Raw genomic sequence first — 21,632 nt, forward strand, 5'->3', positions numbered from 1 at the left:
CGTGGTCTTTCTGACAGCGACTGAAGTATGAGCTGAGACTAACAAGCCCTAAAATAGCAATAGTTTGCGATAGCAATCTTACCAAAGTGCTATTATGTGCTTGGCATTAACCTGAGGCACAAACTCTCCGAATCCTCATGATATACCTACAAAATCGGTTCTCCTAACGACTCCAATAGACAAGTACACTGGGGAGGAATAAGAATCTTCCTCCTCTCCCCAGCGTAGGTTCCACTGGGTCGTTGTAAATTAGACTAACGAAAAACAGATTGACAAGAGAAAAGCAGTTTATTGTGAGCCGCACACATCACACAGGAGGAATCTCAATGATGAACAGCACAAAAAGGACCATTAGAACAGTGCACGTGCAGAGAAGTAACGGGACAAAGGAAAAGCCTTTCTGGCTTCCAAGGGCAGCCGACTGTGGCCGGTAAGTATGGGGAGGAAGCAAATGAAATATGAAGTTATTTGAGCAAGTCTATCTTGGCACCACATTTCTGTCTTCTTTGGCCATAAAACTTCCCTGGGAGAGGGGGATTTAGGACAGTCCTTATTTCTCAGAAGTTTCTGCCTTTAGTCGATAAGGGAAGCTCTGGGAACACTTCTTTCTGCGTCTGTCCATTCTCATTTCCATCCAGCTTCAAGGAATCTTTAGGCCAAAGTGAAGCATTTCAGGACGGCCTGTTCTGTGCTCATACAGCTGCTTTGCTTGGTCCTGACTTGGAAGCTGGTGGCCATTGGCCAGGTCCCGACTGATCTGGGCAGGCTTCTGCAGGGGCTGGGGGTCAGAGTTCTCCCAGCAGACATGGCTTGGTCCTCCCATATCCCATTTGTATCCTCTGTCTCTGCAATGCTATCAAGAGTGGGGTCTGATAGTATATTAGGAGTTCTCCTTGCTCAGAGTGAGGGCAATAACCTTTAGCCTGTGTGGTTAAAGAAGTCATTTGAGTCTGATTCAGTCTCACTACATGTGGTTCCATCTGTCGCCATTTGCTTTGCCGCAAGGTGCTGGTTACTGTGGCCTGGTTGAAGGGCTGAGCTTGCTTTCTGTGGCAGGTGTGGCTCCCTTCCAGTATTCTCTGGAAGAAAATCTTCTCCATGGCCCTGTGATGCTGGAGCTCTCTGCCTCCCCTATTCAGGCCCGCTGGGGCTACCGGCAGCCTCCTTCTTTCCACATAGGAAAACATTCTCCCCGATGCTGTCCTGGAAGGCAGCTTTCCAACCCCTTGAGAGGTTCTCCTGCTGTTCTAACAACATTCCCAGAAGCCTAAGCTCTGGGTTTTCTGCAGGGGCTTTGCTGTTCAATCATACCGTGCTGACCATTGTAGGGCCTCTACCTGCACTTTTGTTGGAGATTTTTGTTTTCCTTCTGCTTTTGGTCCTTGCTGTGATATCAGGTGACTTTCCCCAGTGTTGTTCTGACACCCAGTGTATTGGACAAGCCCAGGACCTGGTGTGGGAGCGGGAGACCCAGGAGCATAAACAGGCCCGCTGGTCGTTGTCTCCTCTCAGGATATAAGATATGAATGCAGCTGACAGGCTTGAGATTTTCAGAGCTGGAGAGTGGTTAAAAATGATTCTGCTTGATGAATGAATGATAAGTATACATCAAAAATGCTTTCGTTCAGCCGGCATTTATTAAAGGCTCTCTAGCTCTGGGGAAAGAGTGGTGGTGTGGGGCTGGTGAGATAGGTCAGGACCCTCCCGGACCTTAGCACTGTCTTCAGAAAGGGACAAAACACCAGGTCTGTGTGACTGATCTTAGGTCTGCTGTGAGGAAGAGGGCCAGCGTTCTGGAAGCTAGTTTGCTGAAAAACCATTAGGGTGGCCAATTAGCTCAGTCCAGTTGCCTCAAGAAAAAGCAGTGTTTTAAGACAGTTGACAAGTATTGCTTTAAAAGTAGTGGATTTTGTTCTGGCACACGGTGGCCTGCAAGGGCTTGCCAGAGTTGGGACTTAGCTTTTGGTGAGTTTGGGGGGAGGGGACTCAGATACTAGTGACAATGTTGGATTTTATTGGAGTCCCCTGCTTCTCAAAAGTAGGCTGATTGCAAAATCTCCCAGCTTTCTGTGTTCTGAGAAAGGGCTTACTGTAGGTGATCTCTCTCAAGATTAGAACCGCCTCCTTCCTTCCTCCTGACTTCCGTAAGAATGGAGGGTGATTCCCTTGCCTGCTTGCCTCTAGAAAATGCCAGGGTTCCTTTCTTTTCTTTGAGACATTCCTCATTAATGGGCATCTTCCTTATAACAATAGCTTGAATAAAATCATTGCCTTAATTGTTCTGGGAATCCTGTCTTTCACACTACACAGACATTAGCAGGGCCTGGCAGGGAAGTCAGATGGTCCCCAAGGAGCCTCAGGCTGCTAAGGCTTTATCTGGAACATCTGTCAGCAGGTGACCTGTGCAATTGCAGAAGTCAGCCAGAAGATGGCGGGCGTCCAGACCAGAGAAGGACATTAACCCGTAGGCCTTTGGTCTTAAAGACCAGGAAGTGTTCCCAGTCGCAGAAAAACTAAGGTCTGAGCTAGCTTGCTTTCTTTCTTTCTCTATTTCTTTCTCTTTTTTAAGATTTTATTTATTTATTTATTTGACAGAGAGAGACACAGAGAGGGAACACAAGCAGGGACAGGGGGAGTGGGAGAGGGAGAAGCAGACCTCCTGCTGAGCAGGGAGCCCGATGTGGGGCTCGATGTGGGGCTCAATCCCAGGACCCTGGGATCATGACCTGAGCCGAAGGCAGACACTTAATGACTGAGCCACACCTGGGTCTGAGCTTTCTAATGGGCAGTACCCACGGGTGTGCACATAAGCCAAACATCCAGCTAGAAAGTGATTATAAACAGGTTGGTTTGAAGTTAGGTGTAGATACACCATTGACATGACTCATTGACTATAATGTTCAGCTTTGTACCTGGTGCCAAGTAGAGACAGATTTAATGACTTACTAGTTGCTTTTTAGTTGGGAGAAAACATGAGTGCGTGCGTGTGTGTGTGTGTGTGTGTGTGTGTACACATACAGTATATATATACTTATATATTTTTTATTTGATTATTATTATTTTTTAATTTTTATTTTTTTCTTCTAGCAAAGACAGAGTTCCCCAGACATCTGAGATTATTTTATTCAGGCTATTGCAATAGGGAAAATGCCCAACGAAGGGGGAATGTCTCAAAGAAGAGAGGGAAAAATTGGGATTTTATAAAATAAAGGAGTCCTTGAGGGAGGGCGGAGGTGAGTTGTAGCTTGGACTATCCTAGAGAAGGGTGGTCCTTTTCCCTTATCCCTTTCTCTGAACACAAAGGACAAAGGGCAGGGGATTTCTCAGCCATCACTGCTTCCTGGGAGCAAGGGATTCAGGTAAGGTTTGACACGGTCACTTCCAATGTATATTCTTTGAGATGAAAAACTGATTGCTGGGGCGCCTGGGTGGCTCAGTGGGTTAAAGCCTCTGCCTTTGGCTCAGGTCATGGTCTCAGGGTCCTGGGATCGAGCCCCGCATCGGGCTCTCTGCTCAGAAGAGAGCCTGCTTCCTCCTCTCTCTCTCTCTCTCTCTGCCTGCCTCTCTGCCTGTCAAATTAATAAATAAAATCTTAAAAAAAAAACCCAAAGCTTTAAAAAATAAAAATAAATAAATAAATAAAAGAAAAAGAAAAACTGATTGCTCTCTCTTTTTCTGGTACTTCCAGTTCCAAGTGTCTGGACATCCTTCAGCATGGTGCAAACATTCCCGCAGGGCTGCTGTAATATATTTTTTTAAATAGTAGAATGATGTTGTTCCCTAGAAACAGTTTTTGCATCTGTGTTATCTGCCCGCAAATGAATGCTTTGTCTCCAAATGCATGGTGATTAAACCTTTCCCCCACATATAATGATTTCTTTACAAAAACTACCTTCATAATTAGCATTTCTTGAGAATGGAATGAAAGTAATTATGGCTAAATTCACAAATCTTTTCTCTATAATGTTTTTAAGTAGAGTTTACATCTCTAAATTCTTAGGTGTGACAAATCCAAATGCCTTTCTAATTAAGGGCATTTTAATTCTCCTTGTCCCCTGAGATGAGTCACCCATCTATTCAGCTGGAACCTCTGGGGCCTTCACAAAGAAGTGAAATTAGCAAAGGTACAGGGTGACAATGACTAACACAGCAAGGCCTGGGAGTCAGCTCAGAAAGCTGTAGTCCACCTCTCTCTGATGGGGATGATTTTTGCTGGGGTAATTTAGCATTTCGTTCACGTCCATGCTGGGAATCGCTGTGTCCTCATATGGCACTGATAAGACAGCTGAATGTCCACAGGTCCACCTTTCTGAAATTGAGGAAGAGGCTCCCTGCCTCTTATAATTGAAAAGAGGCACAAGGCCAGGAGACAACGTCCACCAAGATTTGGAGCTCGTAAATGTCTTTGCTTCACATTTCTCAGATAGGCAGGTGGGGACTGGACTGAGCTCACCGGCCATAATGTTCCAAGGCCTTGACTCTCCTTCAGACCTCTACTCTTGTGACTAAAGAAGGAAGTGAGAATGAATAATGTGTGACATATGAAAGCTTGGAACTCGGGAGAGAATCCAGAGAATGAAATCCTGTTTATATTTAAAACGGAGCAAATGTTTAATGAATGGTCGAATGTATTCAGCTACCCTGGGTCAGATGCTTAAGATGAAGAAGCCCAAGTACTGGCCCTAGAATTCTTGTGCCATGCCGACCATGGGCCAGCCACAGCGTCAAGTACTCTCTATCTAGTAGCTGTCCAGTGGGTGAATATTATCAATCCCGTGTTCATCTGAGGACACAGAGGCTCAGAGAGGTTTCGCCCCTTGTCCAAGGCCATGCACTGAGTGAAGGCATAGCTAGGATCGGAACCTACATCCTTCCTACACTAAATTCCACAGTAAATGGCCTGCTGACCTATCTACAGTTGGGCTGGGAAGTTAAGACACAGTAATATGAAAAAGTCATTAACAGTTCACAGAACACATGATAAATGCTTGAGAAATGGAGAATCTTGGCCAGAGGAGGTGGTGGCAGAGGGCATTCTCTGGAGAGTTATTACTAGGCTTAATGAGAGGAGCAGACTCAAGTATCCTCTTCAAGTGCAGGAGGGAGAAGAAGGATACTCTAAGCCAGAGGTTTTCATACTTAAATATGCATCACATGATAATGTGCATTACCAAAGCACAGATTGCTGGATCCCAACCCCAGAGATTCTGATCCATCCAGTAAGTCTTGGAGAAGGACTTAGAATTTGCATTTCTAACCAGTTCTCAGGTGATGTTGATGCTCCTGGTTCCAGGGACCACACTTTGAGAACCACTGATCTAAGTAAAGGCAAGAAGGTGTAGAATTACAGGGTACATTTGGAAACCAATAATTTGGCCAGTTGGGTTCTAGTGGAAGGTTTGTGCAAGCCAGGGCATTCATGGAGATGAGGCTAAAAGGTAATTTACAGCCGCAAGCATTCCTGTCACTTTAAAATAAATTGCTGCATCATTGGAAAAAAAAAATTAATACTTTGTGCAATCATATGGGGAGATTTTGTTAATACGCATTGTAGGAAAACTTGTTCTTCCCTGGAGTAGATTGCAGTATTGACCCCCGACTCTCACCCCACCCAGTATTCACATTCTCTGTCATGTGGCCTTGGATTTCTTCCATAAAGATAGAAGACATTTCCCTGACTCTTGACTTTGAGTTTAGCTATGTTCTTTGGTTTGGCCATTAGAATGAGATGGAAGTGACAGCGCCAGGTCTGAGCCTTGGCCAGGTGATCTTGTGATCTTCCATTTGGCCTAATGCCTTGGCCATCACCATCAGAATACTGTGATCTACTAGTCCAAGGAACATGAAGACATGTGGAGCAGAGCCATCCCAGCTGAGTGCAGACTGGAATAGTCACTAGCCAACCACCCCCCCTCCCCCAACTCCCAGATGCATTAGCAAATAACTGATTTTTATTTAAGCCACTGAGTTTTGGGACAGTTTGTTTACTCAGCAATACTTTACTGATACCTCCTCTTTAAAACGTGTGTAAGATTTGAATGCATGTTTTTTAGGCTACCAAATCAAAGCACCAAATTCATTTTTCATTTTTCTTTGTATAAAAGAACCCTAAAGGAAACTTGTTATCCCTGCAAAGTTGGTGATCATTTTCTGCAAAATGCCATGTACATCACCCTGACAGTTTCTTTATAAGAAGATCTGCTGCAATCTCTGGGCTTTTTTCATATCTTCCTCTATAGTTTCCTTGATTTCAGGCTCAGGCTGAGCCTCCTCACTTGGCTGAAACTTATTATTCTTGAAGGGTCTAATGAGCAGTCCATTATGTTGTCAGTTCATTGATGAAGAGTGTCTTCAGTGTGAGAGAAGATCATTGTTATGGAAATTTTCCTGCTCCTGTCTATTTTTTTAACAAACTGGGTACAAATGAGAACCTGAGCTTGAGGAGAGAGCAAAGTAGGCTGTTCAACCAAATAGTGGTTCAGGCCAAGTAGTGGTTTAGCATTTATAAAACATTGCACCTTCTTTTTTGATGAATATTTTTAAGTGTATTTATCATGTACATCCTTGATTTGTCTTCTATTTTCTTACTAGTTTCAGAGATCAGAGTGTTAGACTTGGTAGGAGTTCAGTTTGTTGCTTATTAGAGATAGCAGAGGGCTCTTTGGAGCTTTTGGGCAACACTGTTCATTTTGGAAGCTAAGAGACCTTCATCCATTCTCTGTTCTTGCTACCAAGTCTCTACATTCTGATTTTTCATGAGAGCATATAAAGTTCCTGGCTAGCTTCTTGGTTAATTATGTGGGTTTTGAGTAGCTCCCTGCAGCTCAGTCTGTCCAGCTGTGAAACTCACTGACTTCTCTTTACCTTAGTGACTGTGGTGTCCAAGTGTCCAACCGTACATTCATCTCCTTTGTGGCTTCTTCTTAGACCTTCTTCAGTCCTATTTCATAGAGGTGTTCTCTGCTCTCTCCTCTAGAGGATGTCAGGAAAACTTGACTATTTTCTCCATGGGTACTTCTCAAGTTTCAGTGTGGATAAGACTCACCTAGAGATCTTGGTAAATCCCAAATCTCTGGCTTTACCATACAGATTCTGATTCTGTTGGTCAGGGTGGGCCTGACAGTTTGCATTTCTAATGAGCTTCCAGTGATGCTCATGCGGCTGGTCTGCGGACCTCACTTCAAACAGTACTATAACCTACCTGCCTTTTGAATTCTCATCCCAGACACTTCTCAGTCCATTCTCAGAGGTGTTTCCTCCCATTTCGCAGCGTTTGTCATCATCAAACCCATTTCTGATAGAGGAAGCTGTAATTCCACTGGCTTTTAGCCCCCAACAGATGCTTACCCCATCATCTCTAAGCAAGCAGCTGTGGGACAAGGACCTCAATGATAAGCATTTTTCTTCTCTGTGCGAGGCCCATGCCAAATGATAGGAATATTGTGACATTTATGATATTACTGCTCTCAAGGGTTTGAAAATCTAAATGTTCAGTAATACAATTGTTCAGTAAAAGATTAACTTTGCCCAAAGAAAGGTTTGGCTCTTACCTGGTAGAGGTAATCTCTAAGCTGTTGCAATATTTTGCCTTGTAAGAAGGTCTCTGTTGCTTTGGGGACTGTGGATCATACCAGATAGTCCATACTAACAGTATGATCTTTGGGGGAAGGTGGGGCTTGGGCCCTATGGTATCAGCTTGACGTTTGGAGAAGCTGAAGACTAAGGTCAGCCACACAGGTGGTTAGCTGTGCCTACATGACAAACCCCAATAAAAATTTGGACACTAAGGCTAGGCTGAGCTTCCCTGGTTGCCAACACTGTATGTATTGGCACACTTTATTGCTGGGAGAGGTAAGGGCTGTCCAATGAGTTCATTGGGAGAAGACAACTGGAAGGTCATGTCTGATCTCTCCTAGACTCTCTCCTATGAGGTTTTTTTTTTTTTTTTTTTGGCTGATTTTGATCTGGATCCTTTCACTGTAATAAATTGTAACTGTAAATGTAATGAATTTTCTGACTCCTGTGAATCCTTCTAATGAAAAATAAACATGTGCATGGTCTTGGGGACCCCCCAAACTGCAATAAGAAAAATAGGTAAAATAAATAACCAAAGATAACACACGCCAATTGCTGATGACTAGAGGAAGTTGCAAGTTTCACAGGTGCTCAGTGGAGGAAGCAAATCTTTCATGGAAAAGGTCAAGGGAGGCTCCTGGAGGGTAGAGAGCTAGAATTCACTCTTGAAGGATGGGTGACATTGAAAAAATAGAAAACCCCTAAGGCATTTATTTTCTTTTTTTAGAATAATATTTGATAATATAGAAAAGTATAGAGGAAATAATGGAAATCACCAATAATGCTAATTCTAAAAACCATCAGCAACTTAATATGTTATTGAATTTTCTTTTGGTCTTCTTTCTTTGTGTATAGTTGTTCTAAAATTTTTAATATGAAAATTCTCAAGTGTGTAAAGAAGTAAAGGGAAGAGCAAAATGAGCCCCTTACATCCATTACCTAATTATTGTGGCCAATCTCATTTCCTTTATATCTCCTTTCATTATACCTATCCCCTAAATGATTTGGAAGCAAGCCAGAGACATTATATAATTTCATTAGTGTATGTGTAAGAATCTATAAGAGATAAGGATTCTCCTTTTTAAATATACTGTAATACCATCATACCCACACTCCAACTCACCAATAATGCCTAAAAATTACAAAATACCAGATAATGTTAGTATTTTCCAACTCGTCTTATAAATTCTTTTTTCTTAAATTGTTTGAATCAGAATCCAAAGAAGATTCATACCTTTCAAATTAATATGTCTCTTAAATCTCTTTTAAAAAATGAACTTTTCCTAGGGGCTGGACCGAATATCTAAAAACACAATGACTTAATGATACATATATAACTTCTATATAACGTTAACCCACAACGTACAACAACCTGGCCAGGAAACCAGACCTTTATAATAACCAGTCCAGGAAGCCATCCTGCTACCAGTCAGACTTGTAGGAAGCCAGGCTGTTAGTTCTAATGATAATCCAGTAAGATAAACAAGAACAAAAGGACCCATTTTAAGTGTACGGTCTGTTAAGCCATAGAACCACCATCCCAATCAAGAAACAGAACGTTTTCATCACTGCCCAAAGTTTCCTTGTGCCTCTTTGAAATCCAGTCTACCCTGTCTCCACAGCTTTAGGCAAGCACTGATTATTAGCCTTCTGTCACTGTGATTGTGAACGCAGTCCTTTAATAAATTTCCTGTACTTAGTTTTGCTCTTTATCCATTTTGGAATTCTGTAGGGCTCTTGGGGTGGGATGTTCTCAGTTCTGATTTTTCTACAAATCTAATGCCATCTGTGATCTCCCTGGGATTTAAGAAAAATTATAGCCTTTTGAGGTCTTTCTTGTTTTCCTGTGCTATCAGGTTTTTGTCATTAAAAGTGAAAAAGAAAATCTGTAACCTGCCAAACTCAGTGGGGATATTAAAAAGAAATAATTTTTATTTCTTTTAGTCATTGCCTCTAGGCATACCTTGTCAGTGTCTTCTTTTCTGTCCCTTAATAAAATCTTGGGCAAATTCCTGAACTGTATTTTTACCTTAGTCTTGTCCCAGTTGGAGCTCTACTCCATAGTTGGTTTAAACTCTAACCCCTCATCCATCTTGTGGCTTCAGGGACCTGCAGTGTAGTGGGAATGGAGGCTTGAACTGATCATGAGGTATATTTTTCTCTTTTTCATATGTCTGGTTCTTCCTGAATTGGGAGCAGGCAGGAGAGACAGTGGAAACAGATCTGATGTGGTGATTGCCCGTGAGTGGGGAAGACATCCTGCTCTGGTTTAGAAAGTTTTCCATCAGGAGAAGATGGCCTCCTTCAACATAGGGGTCTCCCTGTAGAAGGTATGTGGTTTTCTTCAGGGACAGAATTTACTGGAGAGAGAATGACAGCCGGATCTCCCTTTGGTCTTTTTTATTCCTATGGGTGTGTGTGTGTGTGTGTGTGTGTGTGTGTTTGTGCGAATTTTACCAAAATCATGTGGTTCAGAATTGGAGATGTGAAGTTCCTCATGGGATATTCTTGACATCAACACGAGGAAAAGGAAGCTAAATCAACAGATGTCTAACGCATGTGTTTAAAGACCTCACCTTTTGAACCATTGAATAGAGAAAAGGAGAAGCAATTTTCCCAAAAGAAACTGGTATGGTCTGTATTAAAGCCCTGACTTTTAATCTGTCTCAAATATGTGTTTTTCTTTTCTGGAGAAATAGAAAGTTTGGAATTTAAACTTTCAGAAACTGCAGTGTTTTTCTTTTAAAACTAACAACTTCCTTTCTTTCATAGAAGATGTTGATGCAAAATATTTGGGATTTACTAGTAGAGTTTGAGAATAATCTCAGCTTTGCACCACAACTAATCTCTCCCTAGTTGTATTATTCTTTCCAGAGCTGACTAATAAATTGTCTTTTCTTGTTTATCACATCTGAGACCCTGAGTGATCTTCATCTCTCTAGTCTCTATCATAGAACTGCCTGGGTAGAGACACAGCAGCCTTCATTTTCTCTTCTCGGGATGTCATTAAGTGCATGACTGAAAGGCCATCTGAGGCTTAGGAACCAGGGACAGATTTCTTTTCTCTTGAAAATGAATTTCATGAGACTTTGCTGATGCCAGAAACAAGTTTAATACAGGAGAATCTTCATATGGTTGGAGGTAGATAGTTCTTTTTTTCTTTTTAAAGATTTTATTTATTTATTTGACAGAGAGAGAGAGAGAGAGATCACAAGCAGGCAGAGAGAGAGGGGAAGCAGGCTTCTGCTGAGCAGAGGGCCTGATACAGGTCTCGATCCCAGGACCCTGAGATCATGACCCAAGCCAAAGGCAGAGGCATAACCCACTGAGCCACCCAGGCACCCTGAAGGTAGATAGTTTTAAATTCAGAACATTTTCCATTATAATTTCAAAACATGCAGAGATTTTAGCTGACACTTTGAGGAACTTACAGATGTGATACACTGTAATCTGCTACCAGGCATCATGGTCACTAGGTTTTATTGTTTCAGAAATGGCATAATGACTATTGAAAAATACTAATTGCACACAATTTGATGTGATAGAAGAACATAATACATTTGTTCTGCCCTGTAGACCTTTGCTTCACAAAGACAATCTAAGGTACATAAGAAAACAATCACATATTTTTTTATTCACCATGGCATTTGCAAATGATTTTTCTTTAATCAAAAGACATTTTGAATAATTTTTTTTGGCATTTCAAATCCTCTAGTGAAAATAGCAAAATTTAGTGAGAAAAGCAATGGACTGGATTTGGATTCCAGTTTTTATCCAGCTTCTTACAGGCTTTATGAACACGGTCAGTTTGTCCAAATTCTCTGGGTAACAATTTCCTTTTCAGAGAATAAGGGAGTTGGACTAGATAATTTCCAAGGTATTTTGAAATGGCAAACCCCACTGATTCTATGTTGTATAAAAAATTCAAGTAACCATTAAATAAATTATTTGTATTATCCTGTTGATTATTAAATAACAAGCCTCTGTTTTACTAATTACATTTTTTAGCATTTTATATTTTTAATATTTTGAGAATGATCTATTATCCCATTATATTTTCTGGTCTGTTATTGCTTTGGAAAAGGAAAACTTTGATTTTTGTGTATTTGGCTTGTATCCAGCTGTGTTACTGAATGTGGCTAGTAAAATAGGCCTATAATTTCTTTATACTTAAAAAAATAGTTTGAATCAGGAGTGCCTGGGTGGCTCAGTGGATTAAGCCTCTGCCTTTGGCTCAGGTCATGATCTCATGGTCCTGGGATCGAGTCCTGCATTGGGCTCTCTGCTCAGTGGGGAGCCTGCTTCCCCCTCTCTCTGCCTGCCTTTCTGCCTACTTGTGATCTCTGTCTGCCAAGTAAATAAATAAAATCTTAAAAAAAATAGTTTGAATCAGAATTATGCTTATCTCCCAGATCACTTGAAAAGATTTTTCATCTTCTTTTGTGATCTGTCATAATGTGAGCAGCATAGGAATTAACTGTTGTTTGAAGGATAGATAGAATTCATAGAATTCTTTGCCTCTTTGGTTAGGTTTATTCCTAGATACCTTATGGTTTTGGGTGCAATTGTAAATGGGATCGACCCCTTAATTTCTCTTTCTTCTGTCTTGTTGTTGGTGTAAAGAAATGCAACTGATTTCTGTGCATTGATTTTATATCCTGACACTTTACTGAATTCCTGTACAAGTTCTAGCAGATTTGGAGTGGAGTCTTTTGGGTTTCCCACATATAGTATCATATCATCTTCAAAGAGTGATAGTTTGACTTCTTCTTTGCCGATTTGGATGCCTTTAATTTCTTTTTGTTGTCTGATTGCTGAGGCTAGGACTTCTAGTACTATATTGAATAGCAGTGGTGATAATGGATATCCCTGTTGTGTTCCTGACCTTAGTGGAAAAGCTCTCAGTTTTTCTCCATTGAGAATGGTATTTGCAGTGGGTTTTTCATAGATGGCTTTGATAATATTGAGGTATGTGCTCTCTATCCCTACACTTTGAAGAGTTTTGATCAGGAAGGGATGCTGTACTTTGTCAAATGTTTTTCAGCATCTATTGAGAGTACCATATGGTTCTTGTTCTTTCTTTTATTAATGTATTGTATCACATTGATTGATTTGCAGATGTTGAACCAGACTTGCAGCCCTGGAATAAATCCCACTTGGTCATGGTGAATAATCCTTTTAATGTACTGTTGGATCCTATTGGCTAGTATTTTGGTGAGAATTTTTGCATCTGTGTTCATCAACGATATTGGTCTGTAATTCTCTTTTTTGATGGGATCCTCGTCTGGTTTTGGGATCAAGGTGGTGCTGGCCTCATAAAATGAGTTTGGAAGTTTTTCTTCCGTTTCTGTTTTCTGGAACAGTTTCAGGAGAATAGGAATTAGTTCTTCTTTAAATATTTAGTAGAATTCCCCTGGGAAGCCATCTGGCACTGGGCTCTTGTTTGTTTAGAGATTATTGATGACTGTTTCAATATATATTTTATTATCATGTAACATTGATTAATGTATCGTCTACAACTCATTACTGGGGAGAGACAGTGCTTGGCAGCTTGAAGGCAGGGCATTGTGTGTTGAAAATTGAAGTTTTGGACAGACGTGTATTTGAATCCTGGTTCTGCCACTCGCACATGGGGTTACTTTGGGCCATTCCCTTGGCTACTAGGTCCTCATCTGCTCATTTATTCGGGGGGGATTAAATGACATACCCTATGAAAAGCTTTTAGCTCAGTGACTGGCACATATCTGACTCCTTGGTGGGTGGTAATAGCAGGGGTGGTTGTTATTAATCTAGTATCTGGTCAAATCATAGAGTTTCAGTTTCTCCGTGTAAAAAGGTGAGGTTCTGTCCTTTGGAAGCGACTTAGCAGGCAGCTATAGAAACACCTTCCTTCTAGCAGCATGGGCTGTTTCCCATGCTTTGCCAGACGGGGCAGGCTTGGCACCTGCCCAACTAGCTCTAAGAGTTAGGGTACCCCTGCTAGATAACCTTGCTCCCACATTTTGACCAATACTTTCTGGGCAGTGAGACTGTCTAGCAGGAAAATGTGGTATATATATATATCACTGATAGATGTTTCTCTTACTTGGATTATAAATTTAGGAATTTTGGAGTTTGACATGAAATTTAAAGAGTCCATTATGGTCTCTTTGGAATGGAAAGGAAAACACAAGGACTGTGGGCCCCTTGAAACAGAAGAATGAGGTGGCAGCCAAGGTTTGTCTCCTGAAAGATTTCCCATGCTCCCTTTCCTTCCCATTCTGACACAAATGGTTCCTGTGCTGTGCTGGAGGGGAGACAGATCGGGGGCGGTCTGGGAAATACGGTACAATGTTGGAGCTTATCTGTCTTTGTGAGATCTTAGCTCTTACGCCACTCGACATGCTACAGACCCAGAAAAGTCTCTTCCTGTTTCTCCTACTGGTCTTACTTTTATCCCCTTGGGGATTGTTGGGCCCGTGGCTGTTGGGTGTGGCAGGGCAGGGGTGAAGTTCCAAAGCCACAGCTGTTTGCATGGTGCCCTGAAGTCTGTGAAGTCCAACTCCAACATTGTCTCGCTGGCTTCTTAGCACAACCCCATGAGGTCAGCAGAAAAGGTAGAGCTGTTATCCCCACTTCATAAGTGAGACAGTGGAGACTCAGGGAGGCTACAGACTTTGCCCAAGGTCACACCTAGAAGACCTGTAGCAGACAGGAGTTTCTACCTTGAAGTCCTGGGCTGCTTCCATCCATGGGTCAGTCTGTTCTCTGCAAAGACCAAGTCTCAGACCAGAGATTGCATCTGAACATTCTCATACCTTCCTGCCTTGGTGTCCCTGGGTTGGCTCCGTTTCCCTCAGTGTAGGAGAGGGAGGAAAGGGGGAGGGGATGGAGAGGGAGACAGAGAGGAGAAGCAGGGGAGGAACAGGATGGATACTCTTCTCAACGATAGACAATTCGTCTTCAGCTACCCAAACCTTTCCCAGAGATGTGATCCTTTAGTGCCTGATTCCTGATAGTTTCTCGGAAGTCCCCGTGCGATTTAGCTCTTTACGTCCTCTCCTGGCAGAATAGACAATATAAATGTAAACTGTCATCATCATTGCATTGGACCCAGGGGAAAGTGATGACATTTCCTTGTGAGACCGAAGGGGAGCAGAAGCAGATGTAGGGAAGGGTTGTTTTCCAAACCAAGTGTTGTGGATTGTTTTTTGCAGTCTTAGGAGAGACAAAATGTTTACCGAGAGGAAAAGGATACTGTTCCTTGGGTTGTTCAGTCTCTGCTAGGAAGGAATAGGCATATGTAGCCCCCAGTCCAGTTCCGTGCTCTGTGTCTCTCCTCGCTGCCCCAGATTTATGCTGGCTTTGCATTGTAGCAAGAGCCATAAAGTTGACGGCCCTTTAAAAAAAGGTGGCAATAACTGTCTCGTTTTCATAAAGTGGTCAAACATTAGTTCTCAACCATGGCGAGTTTTCCCCCTATGGGACATTTGGCAATAACTGGGGACATTTTTGGTTGTCGACGTGGGGAGGTACCATTGGCATCTGAAAGGCAGAGGACAGAGATGCTGCTAATCGTCCTGCAATGCAGGGGCAGCCCCCACAACAAAAGAATGATCTGGCCTGAGATGTCAAGAGCGTTGAGGATGAGAAGCTGTTGCCTAAAGAGAGGCCCAACAGGCAACAGCCACACTGGCCATGTTGGTCCACTGGTTGGGTGTTGATATGTACACAAGTTTGTTTTTTTTTTTTAAAGGTTTTTATTTGTTTATTTGACAGAGATCACAAGCAGGCAGAGAGACAGGCAGAGAGAGAAGGAGGGGAAGCAGGTTCCATGCTGAGCAGGGAGCCCGATGTGGGGCTCGATCCCAGGACCCTGAGATCATGACCTGAGCTGAAGGCAGAGGCTTTAACCCACTGAGCCACCCAGGCGCCCCGATATGTACACAAGTTTTAAGTATGGCAGCTCCAGGTACCATATTCTGGGGCTAATTTTTATAATTTTTTTAACTTTTTTTAAAATTCCACATATGAGATGTGATTATACTCCTACTGCAAAAGATTCAAACAATACCAGAGCGAAGAGAGCAAAATGTGACTGTTCTGTTTACTTTCCGCTCTTGCCCCACCCCCCACTTCCCTCCCCCTCTCCTTTCTGGAAACCATGTTCTAGGCGCCTTGAGGATACATACGCTTCTTTTTTTTTTCTTACATAAACAGGCTTATGCCATATATACTCTTCTGTAACTTACTTTTTTCACTTAACATTTTAGTAAATAAACTGCTGGGCTGTTCGAAGTTTCACAATGAAAAGATAGTCTCATATTGTCAAAGTAATAGCAGCAGCAACGCTTTATGGCACTTACTCTGTGCTAGGCAGAATTCCAAAGGCTTTGTACATAACTCATTTAATCCTTAAAAACACTGTGAGTTAGGTGCTGTTTTATTCTCATTTTATAACATTGAAACTAGGCACTCAGAAGCAGTCTGGCTGAGTTCTTGCTTCCCCGCCGCCCGCACTTGCTCCAGTCTGCCTGTCCAGAAAAGGATTACCTGGGGATTGGGATGATGTCCATGGATGTGATATTGTAAAATAATAATTAAAAAAGATCTAGATTTGGTTTTTGTATATGATTCCTGGCATAGAGCTCTTGAAACCTTTGTGATTTCCTGAGTGATAGGGGTGATAGAAACATCTTTTGTTATAATATTTGGGCTTAGTCCTCAGATCCCGACACAAGAACTTCTAAGAGTTTAGAATCTCCGAGTGAAAAGAATGTTTTTTTGTGTGCTAATGAGACAATTGGTGGTCGGGGCTGTAGATGGCCTCAGGATGCAGTCTGGTCTCCAGAAAGACTAAGATGTGATTAGAAAGTTGGAACTTTCATCTCCATTCCCTGCCTCCCAGGAGAGAGGCTGGAGATTAAATTTTTTAAAAAAAGATTTTATTTCTTTATTTGACACACAGAGAGAGATCACAAATAAGCAGAGAGGCAGGCAGAGAAAGAAGGGGAAGCAGGCTCCCTGCTGAGCAGAGAGCCTGAACGGGGCTTGATCCAGGACCCTGAGACCATGACTGGAGCCGAAGGCAAAGGCTTAACCCACTGAGCCACTCAGGTGCCCTGGAGATTAAATTAATCAGTAATGGCCAGTGATTTAATAAATTATGTCTGTGTAATGGAGCCTCCATAAAGACCCTGAACATCCGGATTTGGGAGCTTCTGGGTTGGTGAACACATTGAGGTTCTGGGAGGGTGATTTCACCTGGAGAGAGCATAGAAGCCTTGTTCTCCACATCCCTGCCCATTCCCCTCCCCCAACCCATGTCTTCCTCTATGCATCTCTTCTAATCGATTGTTCTTGAGTTGTAGCCTCTATAATAAGCCAATAATTGTATATAAAGAGGTTTCATGAGCTCTGCGAGTTATTCTAGCAAATTATTGAACCTGAGAAAGGGGTTGTGGGAACGCTTTGACCTTATAGCTTGCTGGTCACAGTACGGGTAGTCTGGACTTGGATCTGGCATCTGAAGTGGGAGCAGTCTTATGGGGCTGAGCGTTTAATGTGTGGGGTCTGTCTTTAGTGTCAGAACTGAACTGAACTGACACTCAGTTGGTGTCTGGAGAGTTGAATTGGTAGGTGTGAGGAGAAACACACATACATTTGGAGTGAGAAGTGTTGTGAGTGAAGAAAACAGCTCAGAACAGAAATTCATTGAATTCCAGGCCCATGTTCAGTACTGGACCAGGTGTCCCTGTCCATTAGGAAATCCTGGTCTCAGAGTGATAACAGACAAGTAGGCGTATGACAGCCGGTGACAGCGGTTCAGAGGCAAAAGTGCAGGAATACACTTTGGGAGGCAATAGTCATCATTTAGTTTATGCCTCAGCTCCAGGAGAGACCTTCAGAACCATTCTTAATTAAAAATGGTCTGTCCTTATTAGTCAGTTTTTGCATCTCTGACTTTTGAAGTACACTTAATCGTAATTCGCTTTACAGTCTTGCTCCCAAGTTTTCTAGGAGGAGATGTAGTAATCAAAGTAACTCTTCAGGCTTTCTAAAATGGTAGGGTTTGGAATGCCACGGTCTACATTTTTCATGTCTGGAGTATCACATTAGACATTATTTCCCGACTCGCAAATGTGTTCTCTTAAGTATGTCACTTCCTTCCTTCACTATCCTATAGAGTCATTTTTCTCTTTTTATCTCTTTTACCAATGGTGACTTTTCAACAGTTTGACTACAGAACATAAGGGCACCCACTAGAATATAATCAGTTCAACAAAGCCCTTAGTTATTTCCTGGTGGGTGCGAGGCACTGTGACGGGTACTGGCAGGGGCCTGCAGGTTGTGTTTACAATATACTGTGGTAACAGCTGAGTGAAACCATAAAGAAGACACACCTCATTGGCTGGAGGAGTCCAGTGTGGGATGTGGATGCTTGTCCCTGCACTAGAGCTCAATCATGTAGGGTGATCAGCTGTTCCTGGCTGCCTGAGACTGAGGAGTGCCAGGACTGAAAGATGCTTGGTGCTCACAGGACAAACTGGGACAAACTGGTCGCCCTAGATCATGGGCTAGCACGAACATGCACTTCCCATGAGCACACTCTGGCCAAGCCCCTTAGCTGCCCATTATTAAATGAGGGAAAGTGTCCAGTCAACTGCAGAGGTCTTTGGTAATAATGAGATAGCAGCTCTGGTCATTCAGATTCCTTGAGAAAGTAATCCAGTAGAGCAGTAGATGCCCCTCTACTGCTCATGTCCTGGGGAAGTTTCACCATCCTCTATGCCTTTTGAAGTGCTTTATTGCTGTAGGACTTACAGGTTGGCTCCTGAGAGGCCTTCCCAGGCAACTGGAGTCTGGGAATTTGTTCTTAGCCTTGGCTGGTGGGCTGGCTGTGGAAGACTGACCGCTGCTCTCTGGCTAGTGTATCGATTTGTCATATGAAGCAGGACTACAAGAGGGACGAATACGTGTGGCTTCTGGCCTGCACTTCCTGTAAGGGGACATGTACAGGATGTATTAGGCAGGATATGAGTTCAATTGAGACAGAGGTCCAGGTTTCATAGTAGCCCAAATGTGACAGAAGTTTAGTTTCCGTTACATGAATACCTAAGCCCAGAGAAGACCAAATGGGCCCAGTTTCCTTCTCTTTATTTTATATCTCTTGTATGTGGTGTCACCACATAGTCCAAGAAATGCCCCCTACTCCAGGCAGTAGGAACAGGGAAATGGGAAAGGAATACAGTTGCTCTGGGAGCTGGATCCAGAGGATACTTAGAACTCTGCTCACATCCCATTGGCCAGAACTGAGTCATGTGGATGAGCCTGAGTCATGAGCACCTGGGAAATGTAGTCTTTACTTCTAGGGGGCCGTATATCCAGTGAGATGTTTTATTAAGAAAAACAAGTATTAGGAAAGCAACTAATGGTCTCTGGCATATCTGCAAAGGCAAGCTATGACAAGGACATTGTTTACCGAGCACAGAATTAAGGAAACGGGGAGAGGTGGATGTTCAGATGTGGTAGAACTTTTGGCATCCACTGCTAGCAACAGGCAGGTACCAGCCTTGGGACCAGATGACACAAGTGTGTGGACCATGGTGATGTTGCTTTACACCCACGGGGAGTACTTGGTGCTCACTGCCCTCTCTTTTTGCCATTCATTTTTGTGGTTGCAGTCTGCCCAGTATAAAGCCAGCAATCCCTGCCCATCACATGGGAGGATGGGATTTGATTTTTTGGTGGGATGACAAGTATTTTTCTCTAAAAGCTCCATGAAACCCATGATTAGCTCTTATTTACCACTATCATGGATTGATGTCTGGCATATCCCAATTTAATTAAATTTTGAAAATGACCTTTCTTCCCCAAACTCAGCTTTATTGAAGTGTAACTGACTAATAAAAGTGGTGTATATTTAAGGTGTACAACTTGATATTCTTATATATACATATATACCTTGTCAAATAATCATCACAATCAAGCTAATTAACATATCCATCACCTCACATAGTTACCTTTTTATCTTTGTGGTGAGAACATTTAAGATTTACACTCTCAGCAAATTTCCAATATACAATACAGTATTGTTAACTAGAGTCCCATCTCTCTACATTACAACTCCAGATCTTATTTAGGTTGCGTACCTGAAATCTTGTACCCCTTGAAAACCCTCCCATTTCCTCCATCCTCCATCCCCCTGCAACCACCATTCTGTTCTCTGCTTCTGTAAGTTTGACGATTTTAGATTCCACATGTAAGTGAGATCACGCAGTGTTTGTTATTCTGTGGCTGGCTTATTTCACTTGGCATAATGTCCTCCAGATTCATCCATATTGTTGCAAATCACTAGATTTCCTTCTTTTTAAAAGAAGGGATAATATTCCATTGTATAATATACATACTGTAAATGCACATATTATACAATATCTATTACATAAAGTGTAATATGTAATATGTAATATGCATTTGTGTAATTAAAGTAATTTATGCAACACCGTTATTAATGTATGTAACATATAGGTACACATATAGTACATACAATGGAATATATTTAATTTATATATATGGAATTTAATATCTCTATCTATCTATATATCTCACAATTAAATAACCATTCATCTTCTGATCTCTTCATTCCTTCATTCCTTAGGCGTGCTAAGCCCATTCACCGTAAACAGATATTTTTCTGGTAGTCCCGGACTTCACTTGCCCTGGAAGATAGTCTCTCTCTAAGGCAACATTTACATATCTCTGATCAACTTTTATAGTGCAACTCTGAATGTTTGGGAAACCTTGACATTCCCCACCATTACTTACTGTTTTTGAAATAATCTCAGCTGCCCTTGCTACTGCACTTAATGTGTAATTCGTTCCTTGTTTTCTGTGTATCCGAAAGTAAAACTGCTGTTTAGATTGAACAAGAAAATACCCCCGAGTTTTTGACATCTGAGACCTTTACTGAGGTGGCTGCATTGTCTGACAGTCTCCACGGAGCTCTGGGATTTGATAACTTGAGCTTTTTCTAATATATTTATAGGTGTAAACTGTAAAGGCCTCAGGTTTTCTTCCTTCAACGTGTGTTTGGAGAGGGGCTCTCCTTCATAGGAGAGCAACTTTGCAACATTATTGGGTAAGCCTAGAGCTTGTTGGAAATGAAATCTTGATGAGATTGTCAGGAAAAGATTGTGATTTGAGCTTGTAGGAATGATGCCTGGTGTGAGGCCCACGGGCCACATCCTGATATGGGAGAGGGTGAAAATAATTACCCCCAATTTACGTAGTTAGCCTGTTTCTACACAGATGGAACTCATATTCCAGTATTTTTTCTAGAAGATTCTTATTGGAAAGTAACTCTTTATTTCCTGCAGTAGGGATGTCTCAGGAGAGATGGAAACTGAATCCGGGGAAGGGAGGGAGAGTGGGAAGAAGTGAGTAGGAGGGAAAGAGGCTCTCCAGTGGAAGCTCTGAGCAATCTTGGCTGGATGGCTCTCAGACAGGAGCTGGGAGACTGTGTCTTTAATGAATGAGAATGAAGATTGAGTTTCTTGGTACATAGGTGACTGGAGACATTTTTCATTTGTACTTCTAATCATTGAGTGCTTATTGAACACAAGGTGCTAATTAAATTTTGATTAAAGAGTTGCAAGTTTCCATTTTCCAGGAGTTTACAAGATAGAGAAGAGTGCAACTGACAGACCCAGAAAGACTTATTTTCTATAAGCTCGTTGCATTTGCTCAGTTTTCTTTTAAAGTTCCATTGGTTTGTTTCGGATCTTGGTTGTTTTTAGTTCAGAGCTGGGTTTAGCTGGATGCAGGAAAGAATGGGACAGGTAAAGTCTGTGAAGTCATTTCTTGCAAACCTAAGACTGAAGTGAACCATGTCAGTGAAGTCTGCATTTGTGTCTTCTGTGAGCCAGGGGGACAGTCTTTAATGCTCCCGCATGTGTAATGATTTCAGGGCTCATGGAGCTCTTTCTCCATGCCGGGCACTGTGCAGGGCGATGTGGGGTATACCATTTAGCCCCCGTGACAGCCTGAGGGGGGAAGTATAATTTTTGGACATATTTTTA

This window comes from Enhydra lutris, unplaced genomic scaffold (assembly GCF_002288905.1).
Source record: "Enhydra lutris kenyoni isolate GAN:26980312 unplaced genomic scaffold, ASM228890v2 scaffoldscaffold12, whole genome shotgun sequence".
Taxonomy (NCBI): Eukaryota; Metazoa; Chordata; class Mammalia; order Carnivora; family Mustelidae; genus Enhydra; species Enhydra lutris.